Source organism: Chlorocebus sabaeus, chromosome 10 (assembly GCF_047675955.1).
Source record: "Chlorocebus sabaeus isolate Y175 chromosome 10, mChlSab1.0.hap1, whole genome shotgun sequence".
Classification (NCBI taxonomy): domain Eukaryota; kingdom Metazoa; phylum Chordata; class Mammalia; order Primates; family Cercopithecidae; genus Chlorocebus; species Chlorocebus sabaeus.
Genome location: NC_132913.1, coordinates 126,450,608 through 126,463,015, shown reverse-complemented (window position 1 = coordinate 126,463,015; position 12,408 = coordinate 126,450,608). Strand labels below are relative to the sequence as shown.

At 47.4% G+C, this 12,408-nt stretch overlaps 1 pseudogene; it reads left to right on the top strand.

Moving 5' to 3' along the window:
- The first annotated feature begins 4,588 nt into the window (after positions 1–4,588).
- Positions 4,589–11,502, top strand: LOC119625260 (uncharacterized; annotated as a pseudogene).
- The last annotated feature ends 906 nt before the right edge of the window (positions 11,503–12,408 follow it).

Below are 12,408 nucleotides of genomic sequence, written 5' to 3'. Positions count from 1 at the left end.
TGTTTTCCAGAGTGGCTGCATCATTTTATAATCCCAAGACATGTACAAATGATCCAGTTTCTCCACATTCCCATTAGCATTTAGGGTTGTCACTATTTTTACTTAGCCATTCTGGTACGTGTGAAATGATATCTCATTGTGGCTTCAATTTGTATTTCCCCAGTGGCTAATAATATTGACTATATTTTCACATACTTATTTGCAATCTGTAGATTATTTTCTGTAAAATATCTGTGCTTCTTCTTTGCCCATTTTCTATTTGAATTGCTTGATTTTTTTTTACTGTCAAGTGGTGAGTTCTTCACATAGTCTCGATACTTGTCTTCTTTCAAATATGTGGTTTGCAAATATTTTCTCCAGGTATGTAATTTGTTCATTCATCCTCTTAACAGAATCTTTCACAGAGAAAAAGTATTAAAATTTTGATGAGGTCCAGTTTATTAATCTTTCATTTTATAACTTGGATTTTTGGTGTCAAGTCTAAGAAGGTTTTGCCTAGCCCTAGACTCAAAGATTTTCTCTTCAGGTCCCCCAACTTCCCACTAAAAGTTTATAGTTTTGGGTTTTACATTTGAGTCCATGATCCATTTTGAGTTAATATTTTATAAGGAGTGAGACTTAGGCTGTGGTTCATGTTTTGCCTTTTGATGTCCAATTGCTCCAGCACGTATAGTGCAAGGCTATCTTTCCTTCCTAGAATTGCCTTTGTCCCTCTTTTAAAAATCAGTAGGGCCTATTGGTGTGGGTCTACTTCCAGGTCCTCTGTTCTGTTCCATTGATCTATGTGTCTCTCCCTTTGCTAATGTCATATACTCTTTATTACTTTGGCTGCACAATAAGTCTTGAAATTGGATGGACTGATTCCTTCCACTTTATTCTTTTGCAAATTGTTTTAGCTATTAATTTCTTTGCCTTTTCAGATAAATAGACAATAATCTTGTCTATTCCTACAAAAAAATCTTGCTGAGGTTTTCCAAAGTTTTGTTAAACCTGCACATCAGTTTCAGGAGAATCTACATCTTTACTATGCTGAGTCTTCTAATCCATGAACATGGTATGTCCCTCCATTTACATCAATCTCCTTTGTTTTCTGTCATCTGCACTGTGTGGTTTTAGCATACAAGTCCTGTACATTATTTATTAGAACCTAGGAATTTCCAGTTTTTGGAGCAATTGTAAATAGCATTGTATTTTTAATTTCAGCGTACACATGTTCGTTAGTAGTTTATATAAATACGATTGATTTTTGTATGTTTATCTTATACCTGTGAACTTGCTGAACTCACTAGATATAGAATTTTTTTTTAATAGGCTCCCTGGGATTTTCCATGTAGACAACCATGCCATTTGCAAATAGGGAGTTCCATTATTTCCTTTCCATTATATATGCACTTTATTTGTTTCCTTTTCTTTCTGCACATCCAGCAATATATTAGGTAAGAGTGGTGAAAGTCCACATCCTTTCCAAATTCCCAGTCTTAGAGGGAAAGCATTCAGTCTTTTTCCATCAAGTAGTGTGTAGCTAAGGTTTTTTGCATATACTTTTTATCAAGTTGAGTAAGTCCCCCTCTGTTCATATTTTTCTAAGAATCTTATTTTTTGTCATGAATGGGTATTGCCTATTTTAAAATACTTTTTGTGCAATTAATAAATTAATTGATTTCTTATTTAGCCTGTTAATATAATGAATCATATTTAAAATTTTCAAATAATGCAAAAGCCTTGCATCTCTGGAATAGATTCTACTTGGTCTTAGTATATAATTATTTCCACATATTGGTGAATTTAATTTGCCAATATTTTGTTAAGAATTTTTGCACTGATATTTATGAGAGATATTGGTCTATAGTATACTCTTTTATGTACTGTCTCTGTCTGGTTTTGGTATAAGGGTAATGTTAGCCTCAGAAAATAAATTGTTATCTCCTATTCTTTTTTTCCAGAAAAGATTGTGTAGAATTAATGTTAATTTCCATTTAAGTGTTTAGTAGAATTCTCAGTGAAATTATCTGGGCATAAAGATTTTTTTGTCTTAAAACTATGAATTTAATTTTTGTAATACATATATAGGCTATTCAAATGATCTATTTCATATTGGGTAAATTGTGGGTTTGTGTTTATTTTAAATTAAGAAATTGGTTCATTTCATCTTAGATGAAAAATTTATGTTGAGTTGTTCATAGTATTCCCCTCTATCCTTTTGATATCTGCAGAGTTTGTGGCGATATCACCTGTTTCATTACTGATATTGGTAATTTCTGCCTTCTCTCATTTTCTTTGTCAGTATTGCTAGAGGTCTGTCAATTTTATTGATCTTTTCAAAGTGCCACTCCCTTTGTTTCACTAATTTTTCCTATTGCTTTCTGTTTTCAATTTCAGTGATTTTCTTTCTTATCTTTATTTTCTTCTTTTTGTTGGCTCACACCTACAATCCCAGGACTTTGGGAGGCCAAGGTGGGCAGATCACCTTAGGTCAGGAGTTCGAGACCAGCCTGGCCAACATGGTGAAACCTTGTCTCTACTAAAAATGCAAAAATTATCCAGGTGTGGTGGTGCACACCTGTAATGCCAGCTACTCGGGAGGCTGAGGCAGAAGAATCGCTTGAACCAGGAGGTGGAAGTTGCTGCAGTGAGCCAAGATCGCACAACCACACTCCAGCTTGGGTGACAGAGCAAGACTCCATTAAGAAAAAAAAAATTTGTTGATTTGATAATTTTTATTTTGTAGTATATGCATTTGGTGTTATAAATTTCCCTCTTAGCACTGCTTTAGCTATGTCCTATGAATTTTAAGATGTTGTATATTCATTTTCCTTCAGTTCAATGTATTTTTAAAAATTTCCCTGAGATTTTCTCTTTGACCCATGTGTGGTTTTGGGGTTTTGTGAGGTTTTTTTGGTTTTCAGGTTTTTGGAGTTTTTCTATTATTGATTTCTGTTTGATTACACTGTGGCTGTAGCACACATTCTGCATGATTTTCATTCTTTTGAATTTTTTGAGATTTGTCTTATGGCTCAGGATGTGGTCTGTTTTAATACATGTTCTATTGGGATTTACAAAAAAAAATGTATTCTGATGTTCTTGGTTGGACTGTTCTAATAATATTGATCAGATACTATTGGTTGATGGTATTTTGAGCTCTTCTATATCCTTGATGATCTTTTGTCTAGTTCTATCAATGGTTGATAAAGGGGTTTGAAGTCTTCAGCTGTAATCATGGATTTGTCTATTTCCCCTTTCAGTTCTATTAATTTTTGCTTCCCATATTTTGCAGTTCTGTTGTTTGCTGCATACATATTTAGGATTGCTATATATTTTCATTGGATTAATCATTATTACTATATAATGTCTCCTCTCCGATTCTGGTCATCTTACTTGCTCTGTAGTCTACTTTATCAGATATCAACATAGCCACTTCTACTTTCTTTTGATTAATGTTTGCATAAAGTATCTTTTAAAAATCTTTTTACTTTCAATCTGCTTATATCATTACATTTGAAGTGAGTCTCTTGTAGACAGTGTGTACTTGAGAAATGTTTTAAATCCAACGTGTCAATTTCTATTGTTTATTGGTGTTTTAAGACCTTGCATTTAATGTAATTATTGATGCATTAAGACTTAAGTCTGTCATTTAATTTTTTTTGTTGTTGATTCTGTTTCATTTTTTCCATCTTTCTGAGGGTTACCTTAACATTTTTTAGAATTCCATTTTTGTTTTGATCACCAAAGGGATCTAAATATAGGGTGTGAATACGTGTCACAAGTAGGTTTTCCTCTGTATTTTGCTCAGTGCCTTGAAGGTACCTCTCCTTCAAGTCTCCTGGGTGTTGTATGGAGAATGTGGTGGTCCAGTTGGGGGAGATCTCAGATCAATGTGAAGAGGGTCTCTCATTAGACTCCCCATCTTGAGAGGTCTCTGCACCATGTAGACTAGCAAAGCTACTGCAGTCCAATTTTGTCTCGATCTTCAAATGTCCTTGTAGTACTATCAGCTTACATTCTTCATTTTTATCTGGACTCCACTTTTTTAAAAAATAGTTTAGCCTGTTTATTTCTTACTATCTTGTTTGCTCTTCATTGCTTTTAAGAATTAAAAACATTTTTCCAGCATTTTAATTTGTTTTCAGCAGGAATTTTATTTGAGTAACCTAGTTTGCTATGTTTCTGGAAGTAGAAGTTGCAAATGTTTTTTAAAAGACCTTCTAGATTGAGTTATTTTGGTTGCAAGTTCAAAATAAGAGCAATTCGTGGAAGTTCCCTCAACAACAGGGGTGCCATTGCTTATCTTCCCCCTCAAAGAAGACTCTGAGGCCACGTTTTTCTATAGATCACTTACTTTTTAATTTCCCAGGGGAAAAGGGACTAGGGGGCCTGGGCAAATGAAGGAGGGAGGAGAGAAAGCTGACCCAAGGCTGTGTCACAGAGCTATTTGCCACTGCTGGCAACAGGGCCTCAGTTATGCAGAGGACCCTCTGAGCAGTCATGGACAATGGGGTCAGAATAGTCCCCTTCTCTACAACGTAGAAGAGGGATATTTATCTTCCAGCTTCTGTCCCATGGATGGAGAGTTGCTCCCGGGTCTGTGAACCCTGTGCTGCCACTTATGGGCCCCAAAGAGATGAGTTCTGTCCCATGACAGGCATCCAGGAAGCCCTGGGCAGATGACAAGAAGCACCTGTGTCCTAGTGAAGCACCATCAGGACACAGGCAGGTCAAGAGGATGCGAGAGAGGCCCTAAAAGATGTCTGGACAAGGCTATGTACTGTGAAACAAAAGGTCTGGAAGGAGAGAGGCAATCAGGCATCAGGGAGACTCCCTGCTCCACCTGCTCCAGGGGCAGTGTGGTCATCTTGCTTCCTCCGTGGCTCCTCTGCCAGCCTGCTCCCTCTCTGTCCTCACAGGTCCTGGTCCCTCATCTCCCCAGCTTGCTCAAGGCTCACACACTGCAGCCTTCCCAGCCCCTGCTGCTGAATCCAGATAGGTAACCTCCTGGTCTCCGCTCTTGCAGCCAGTGAGCTCAGCCTCTGTGTTTCCCAATTCCCAGGAGGACTCCGCTTGGCCGGCTCATCTTTTTGATCCAGGCCACCCATGCCACGGCCCTTGGCAGCTTAGTGGTTGGCTGCCATCTGGTCCAGTGTTCACCCTGCTCAAATCAGCCAACGGGGAGGGACAGAGATTTGGCTGTTTACACAGAAGGGCTGTGGCAGGAAGACACTGTCAGCACAAAGGACATAAAAATGAAGGCAGGGAGCTTTGGTTTTGTTTTTTATTAAATCTTACGACTCCCAAGAATGGGCAGTGGGAGGAAGTGGGCCTGTGGGGTCAGCAGGACCATCTGACGAAAAGAATGTGCAACGTTTTCCAACGTGATTCGTTTTGTCTTTTTTTTTTTTTTTTTTAATCTGTGAATTGTTGAGTCAATTCCAACATGATAAAGAGCCACATTTGTTAATCTTGGCATCAAAATGATGTGTTTTCAAAATCCGAACAGAACTAAAGAAGTAACAAGTTTTACAGAGGCAAGACTAAGAAGTAAAGAAGTCACATCCTGTGTGGAAAGTCTGTTTCCAAAGAAAAAAGCACAGATGAGCAAAAACACTCTGCTGTGTGCTGAATAAAGACTTCCCCCACCCTTGTGGGAAGCTGGAGCATTCTGCTCTGATATGAGTGTTTGGGGATCCGGTTCCGGACCAGGACCTCCTCTGGGGCTTCCGCACGCTGCTCATTGGGCGTGCCTTGTTTAGGGCTCTGTTGAGGGCATTGTGGTGGCAGTGGCACCCACAGAACAAGAAGGGCATGGGCAGAGGTCTCGAGGGCCTTATCTCTCGTGTGTCCGTCAGAAATGAGCGTCCTCCCACCGGCCAGTCCAGGCACCCTGATGTGCAGGAAGTAGGCCGAGACACTCCAGCTTGAGGAGCCGGGGCTGAGCTCAGCTTCCAGTACCTTTCGGGAACTTCTCATCTCTGGACATCGAAAACATGGAACACCTACACAGCCCCCCGGCATGACAGCGAACACCTGGGTGGTCCTTTCTGCTCATTTATCAGCCCATTCCTTTCCCCAGTGGCGCTGCCGGTTCTATGTGGTTTCCACAGTTGCTTCCTTGCAGATGGAGACATGGAGGAAAACTCGGGCTATTTGCTGTTGTTTCTGTTGTTGTTTTGTTACGCTGTGTTTTTTCAAATCAGAAAACTCTCCGTTTGCTCTATTTCCAGCGGTGGGAATGGACTGTGCAGAGGCCACCCACACCTGGCAGGGGTCAAGATGAGCCCTAGGTCACCATGTTCGCTGGGACTCCTAGGATGGCACCTTCGCCGGGACTCCCAGGATGGCACGCCTGGCAGCAGTTCCTGTTTTCTTCGGTGTCATTGGAAACACTACTCTTTGGATGTGGGTTGTTGGGATGCCAATATATTAAGAAAGGTTTCCTTATTCTCCCTCCTGAAATTCTGCACAGACAACTGCTTTTAGCAACAGTGATGTAATTTCTATTTTCAGTGGCAATTTTGAGCACCCTGTCAGCTGGAACTTTTTGTGTTGTAAACAGACAGGAGCTCCAGCCCAAATGGAGGTAAGCAATAAGGACAGTGCACTCACCTGGGTGGAGAGGTCAAAGGTTCAGGGACCTTCAGGAGAAGTCTGATCCAGCCGCTCAGTGATGCAGCGGGGACCGAGTGCCCTGCTCCCTCCACATCCCCAGGAGCTCCCCGTGCTGGCCCGACAGCTCTGCAGAAGGCCACCCTAAAGAAAGGCAGCCGGTCCCAACTAGAGTCCCGGGGGTCATGCTGGCTGAGCCACCTTCTTGTTTCTTCCCCAACCCAGAGCTATTCTCACCTCCCTTGAAGGCCTTCCCAGGTGATGGGGGCCGTGGAGACTGCACTGGATGCCTCTATGCACTGGCCGTGAAGCACTTGCTTCAGGACTCCCTTAGAAACCCGAGGCCCTGAACGCCATGGGACCCCAGGCGGAAGCACGTGTCCAGCTAGCAGTGCCTCTCTGTGGTATGGAGATCATTCTGCTCAGACATTCCCGAGTGGGGGATTACAGCACAACTGGGTAACCTGTTGCTTCCAGCCCCTTGGGCCTGCAGACCCCCCACTAGAGATGGGCCCTCATGCCAGGCTTGTTACCTGGTGCAACTTAGCCTCCTGCTGCACTCCATCCACCAGCTTTGCCAGCACGAGAGGTCATCCCACACCCTCCTGCTTCCAGACCACCGGCTGTCTCCCACGCCGCCCATCTGTACCCTCTGGACTTTGCAGAGGCCCCTCTGCTCTCCCTAGGGTTACAGAGCTCTGCATCCCTCTGTTCCCCTCCCCTGCAGCTGTCCCCCATCCTGCACCCCACACAGAGCCTGGGGCTCCACACTCCCTCACCACTGACCACACCTGCCAGGTGCTGCCTGCGTCTCCACTCAGGCCACCTGCTCCTGCCCTCCACATTGGGGTCATGCAGCGAGTCTCCCAGGTTACTCTGCGCCTCCCTCTCCTTCGGTGTCCTGCCGCCTAGGCGGCCGTGCCACTGCAGCCCTTGCTCCAGAATGCCTGCCTGGAAACCTCATCCCGGCTCCCCAAATGCACTCCCTTCCCACAGGACATCCACCCAAGACCACATCCAAACCTCCAAATGCCTCCTGGATACTTCACCTAGAGGCCTTACCTGCCTGGTGGCTCACAGAGGCTGGCACCACCTCCTCTCCCCGCCACAACCAGGCTGGTCTGCTCCCCCTCCTCTTCACGTCCCCTCTCGGTGATCACCTGCTCCCCCATTTCCCGCCTCAAGCAGTGCCCCTCTGTGGCGTGGAGATCATTCTGCTCAGACATTCCTGAGTGGGAGCTTAGCAGCACAAGTGGGTAACCTGTTGCTTCCAGCCCCTTGGGCCTGCAGAGCCCCCACTAGAGACCCCCATTTCCCACCTCAAGGGCACCCTCCTCTGTGCCCCGCCCCTGGCTCCTACCTACGCAAGGCAGCAGCCTCCGGCCACCCTCCATGCCCAGCCGTGCAGAGCCTGGGAAACGACAGGACATGTGACTGCCCTTTCACAGCCCCTGTCACCTTCCCCAAGTCCAGCCAGAGCCGAGACGCCCCACGCTGTGGCCCCCTGGCACAAGGCCTTGATCCTTCTTGAGCGCAGGGTGGGGGCAGTTTTGTTCTGTGAAGTTCCTTGGCCTTGAGCTTAGCTGGACCCCGCTCCTGGAAAGCCTGAGAGACAGACATTCCTCTATGCAAAGCCCCGTCTGAGTATCTGCAAGGAGCACTCTGCCATTCTCACGCCTGGTTCAGGCTTTCATCTGCGTGGAGGGCCTTGTCTTCTGCGAGTCCCTGACTCAGCCTCACCTGACTCCCAGAAGGCTCTGCGAAGGTTTGCTGGGCTGTTCCCCAAGCAAGGGGTCACAGGAAGCTAGGGACTGCTGAGCGTGGGAGGCAGGGGACACTATGTGTGCCCTTTCTCTTCCCCACCTGGATCCTGACTTTGCCTCACTGGAGACCTGAGGATGGAGTGCAGTGGCTTAGCTAAGCTTCTGCTAACAGCATGTTCACTGTTTTGAAACAGCAATGAAAGAACATTTGGGAGTTGGGGTATGTGCAGAGAAAACATTTTCCTTGAATGTCTTTACTGAATGGGTGGGAATAGGTATGTGTGAAGGGGAAAAGTTCAGGGTACAGTGGTCTGGTCCTTGGGAGACGTCGGGGAGGGCTGTTTGGCCCTGCTCCTGAGGAGGGTGGGCCCAGGCTCATCCTATAGGCACGAGTCCCGAGCCTCACAATTAATCGAACGGCTGAAAACAAACATACAAAAAGCCCTCAGCGTTGTATTACTAGGGCAGCGGCGTGATGTCATCTGTTCATTCCAAGCTGTCACCCCGAGGCTGAGTGAAGTACGTGGTGAGGACAGGCAGATGGTGCCTTATGTGCATCGCGCAAATAAGGTTTGTGTAGAGTATTTTGCTCATGGACTGGAATTCATTGGTTATTTTATTTACTGCACGTTCAGCTCTGCAAAGCGTCTTCTGCCTACTTCGGAGCAGCGTGGTGCCATTTCCCTTCCTCCTTCAGACTTTCTTCTACGTGGAGGGCCCCGTCCTACACAGGTCCCAGTCTCAGCTGACACTCAGGCCCCGGGAGGCTCTGCGGAGATTTGCTGGGCCATTCCCTCGCACACGGGGCTACAACAAAGGTGGGCGCCACTGAAGGGCCTGGGAAGTGGAGGCATAAGAATCCATGGCATAGCCTGTTGCACACAGTCTAATTATTTGGCTCAAAATCAATAATCAGATCCTGTGCAAAACGTTTTCATGTAGATGATCTTATTCATTGTCACAAAAACCCACAAGAAAGGTAGGATGGAGGTTTCTGATCCCTATTTTATAGCTGAGGAAACCAAGACCCAAATTCCGTCTCCAGCAGTGGCTTTCTGCTTCTTGCAGGAACACAGCATAACACGTGCTGTGAACCTCGGCTGTGGGACAACGGAAGGAGAGACAACACTCAGCAAAAACAGAACCCGAACCACCCCCGTTTCTCTCAGCCCCTACTGCTCCACAGCCTGGGCTGCAGCAAACGTTTCCGCTGCGCTCAAAGGGAAGGCTTTGCTTTGGAGTCAGCATGAGAGCTCGCCTCGCCTCCCCTCCATGCCCCTCCTCACCTGGTTGGGTTTGGATCTCAGCTCCCCGGCTCCTCGCTCTAAGCCCAGGAATGCGAACCCCAAGGGCCAAACACCCCTGGACACCTTCCTGGCCTTGGCTGTCACAGCCCAGATGGAAGCAAAGAGAGCTCCCCTCTCCAAGGGTCGGCTGGTCCTGCTGCCCTGAGAGCAGGAACCCAGGCTCAGGCTCCGCACCGAGTTCCCCATCTACCTCTCCCTGGGCGGCAACGCAGAGGCCACCTGCCTCTCACTCTCTGGGTCCCACCTGCAGCCTGTCCCAGTGGATTCTGTAGGCTCCACAGTGATGCTGGGAAAAGACCAAAGGCCCAGACAAAGCACGTGGATGGCTGCCGATGCCAAAATTGCAGGAAGCAAGGGAAAGGCAGCTGACTGTGGCACTATGCCAACCATGTGCAACACTCCAAGTACCTAGAGGCAGCGAGGCGCTACTGAACTGGTTCCTGTCCATGCCTGCAGAGGCTGCTGTCGCAGAGGCAGGGCAGGGGTGCATGGCTGTGCCAAGTATCCTTCTGGGATGAGCTGATTCTCTTGTGCCAGGTCGGGCATGATGGAGAGGCCAGTTGTGTTTGAGTCGCAGTCATTGGGGGTTTGCAAAGGGCTGTGATTTCCTGGGCCTCCCATCTTACGCAGGCTCTGGGTTCTCCTTGGTTCCTCCCTTGGATCGGGGACCTGGCTTTGGAAGGCCCTGGATCTTTGCTGGTTTCTGCTGTTATCTTGCAGTGTGACCAAGGTCAAGTCCACACCCTCTTCCCAGGTTGTTTCCTCTGCAGTAAAATTGCCTTTCGGAACTGAGCCCTTCAAGGGGAGGTGGCTGAAACAGTGGGGGTGATGCTGCGTGCTAAGCCCCACCCCCTTCTCCTAAATGTCTACTTCTCTCCTTTTTGTCCTTTTTTACATATTGTTGGGTTCAACAGCCAAAAACCCTCTCTGAAACAGTGTATTGGCCCAAGCCCATCGGGGGCACTGTTGTGAGCCTCGATTTCTATGGATCTACGCCTGGAAAGCTTTTAGCATAGAATGCTTTAGGTAGAAGACCAGGACCCCAGAACAGGACCAGGACCCCAGAACAGGACCAGCACCCCAGAACAGGACCAAGACCATGAAATAGGAAGCAAGATACGTCCAGCACCCAGTTCAAAGAGAGGGCTGGGGATGCCGACACTTCACCTCCTTCCCAGCAAACTTGGAAGGCGCCAGGGCATCCCTGGAGCTGCTGCTGGCAGAGGAGAATCAGCGTCCACATGTGCAGCTCACGCTCGAGAAAGGGCAGGGGCAACGTGAGAGGCATGCTTTGCCCAGCACACACTTCTGGAACTGCCGGGATTTCAACCTTTAAGGTCTCAATTCCTTCTTCCTCCTCAGATCTTGGGATTTTGAAAATGATTCCTAAATGCCTTTCGATCTCAATTTTGCTCAAGGAGATGGACCTAATTTACTGCATTCCAACTGGAAACATTTTTGAGAGTAAAAATACCTGAAGACGTATTGGGCCTGGAGGTAGCAGACTCGAAATTAAAGCAGGGACCCCTCCGTCTCCTCCCCCGACCGCATTAAGCACAGCATGTTGGGGATCAGTAAGTTTCCATGGCCCTGCAATCAGACCTTTTGCTCTCTGAAATTTAGCCTTGATTTTGAAGCCCTGAGCTTAGTATACATAGATGAGCTGACGGGCCCAGGGAGTCACTCAGAAAGGCTGGAGGTCCTTCAGAGCTGCGTTAGATACAGCGGGAGGCGGTCAAATTGCTAATTTCATCTGCCCCCCAGCCCTGAAAATTCCCAAACAGCAGAGAACTTCTCAGAAGACTTGTGAAGTTGGGAGTCTGCAGGTGGGTGGGGGTGACGGTGTTCTACCCCAAGACAGCATTTTGAAGTTGAAGCTCAACTTAAAATACTTGTTCCTATTTTTGAGACAGGGTCTTGCTCTGTCACCCAGGCTGGAGTGCAATGGCACCACCTCAACTCACTGCAGCCTCGACCTCCCAGACTTCAGCAATCCTCCCACCTCAGCCTCCTGGGTAGCTGGGACTACAGGCATGCACCACCACACTTGGCTGGGGTGTGTGTGTGTGTGTGTGTGTGTGTGTGTGTGTGTGTAGAAATGGGGTTTTGCCCTGTTGCCCAGGCTGGTCTCAAACTCCTGAGCTCAAGCCATCTGCTCTCCTTGGCCTCCCAAAGTGCTGGGATTACAGATGTGTGTCACCGCACCCAGTCACCTTATGCTTTTTGGAGGGACATCACCAATCAGACAGTGGCCTGGGCTGGACACGGCATCCCTGAAAGACAGCCCCTCTCTAGGGTGTCATCTGCCATTAGCCAAGAACCCTCTTGTCTCTCCAGCTGCAAGTCTCCACAGAGGACGTGCTCAAAGTGAGGGTGCGTGGCCTTGCCCCCCGCTTCTCCTGCAGGCAGGTGGGGAGGCAAGCAGGTGGCAGGAGGAGGTGGCTGTCTGGGGCTGACCTCCTCTGTGCCTGTGCGTGATTTCACTCTATGCTGAGTGCCAGCAGGGACGATGGGAAACATTTCTGTCTGGTATCAAATGATCACCATCACTGGCCTCATGGCATCACCACTGTCTTCCTTGCTGGCACCTTCCCGTCCTCCCTCCAGCCAGGGAGGTCTGACCCAGGCACAGGCGAGAGGAACCGTCACTCTGCCTTAGGGGTTTGCAATCTTGGGACATCAAACAGGCCCACGGTGCCTTGCACCTCTGCTGTCACATCTCTGTACTGTTTTCCGTACTG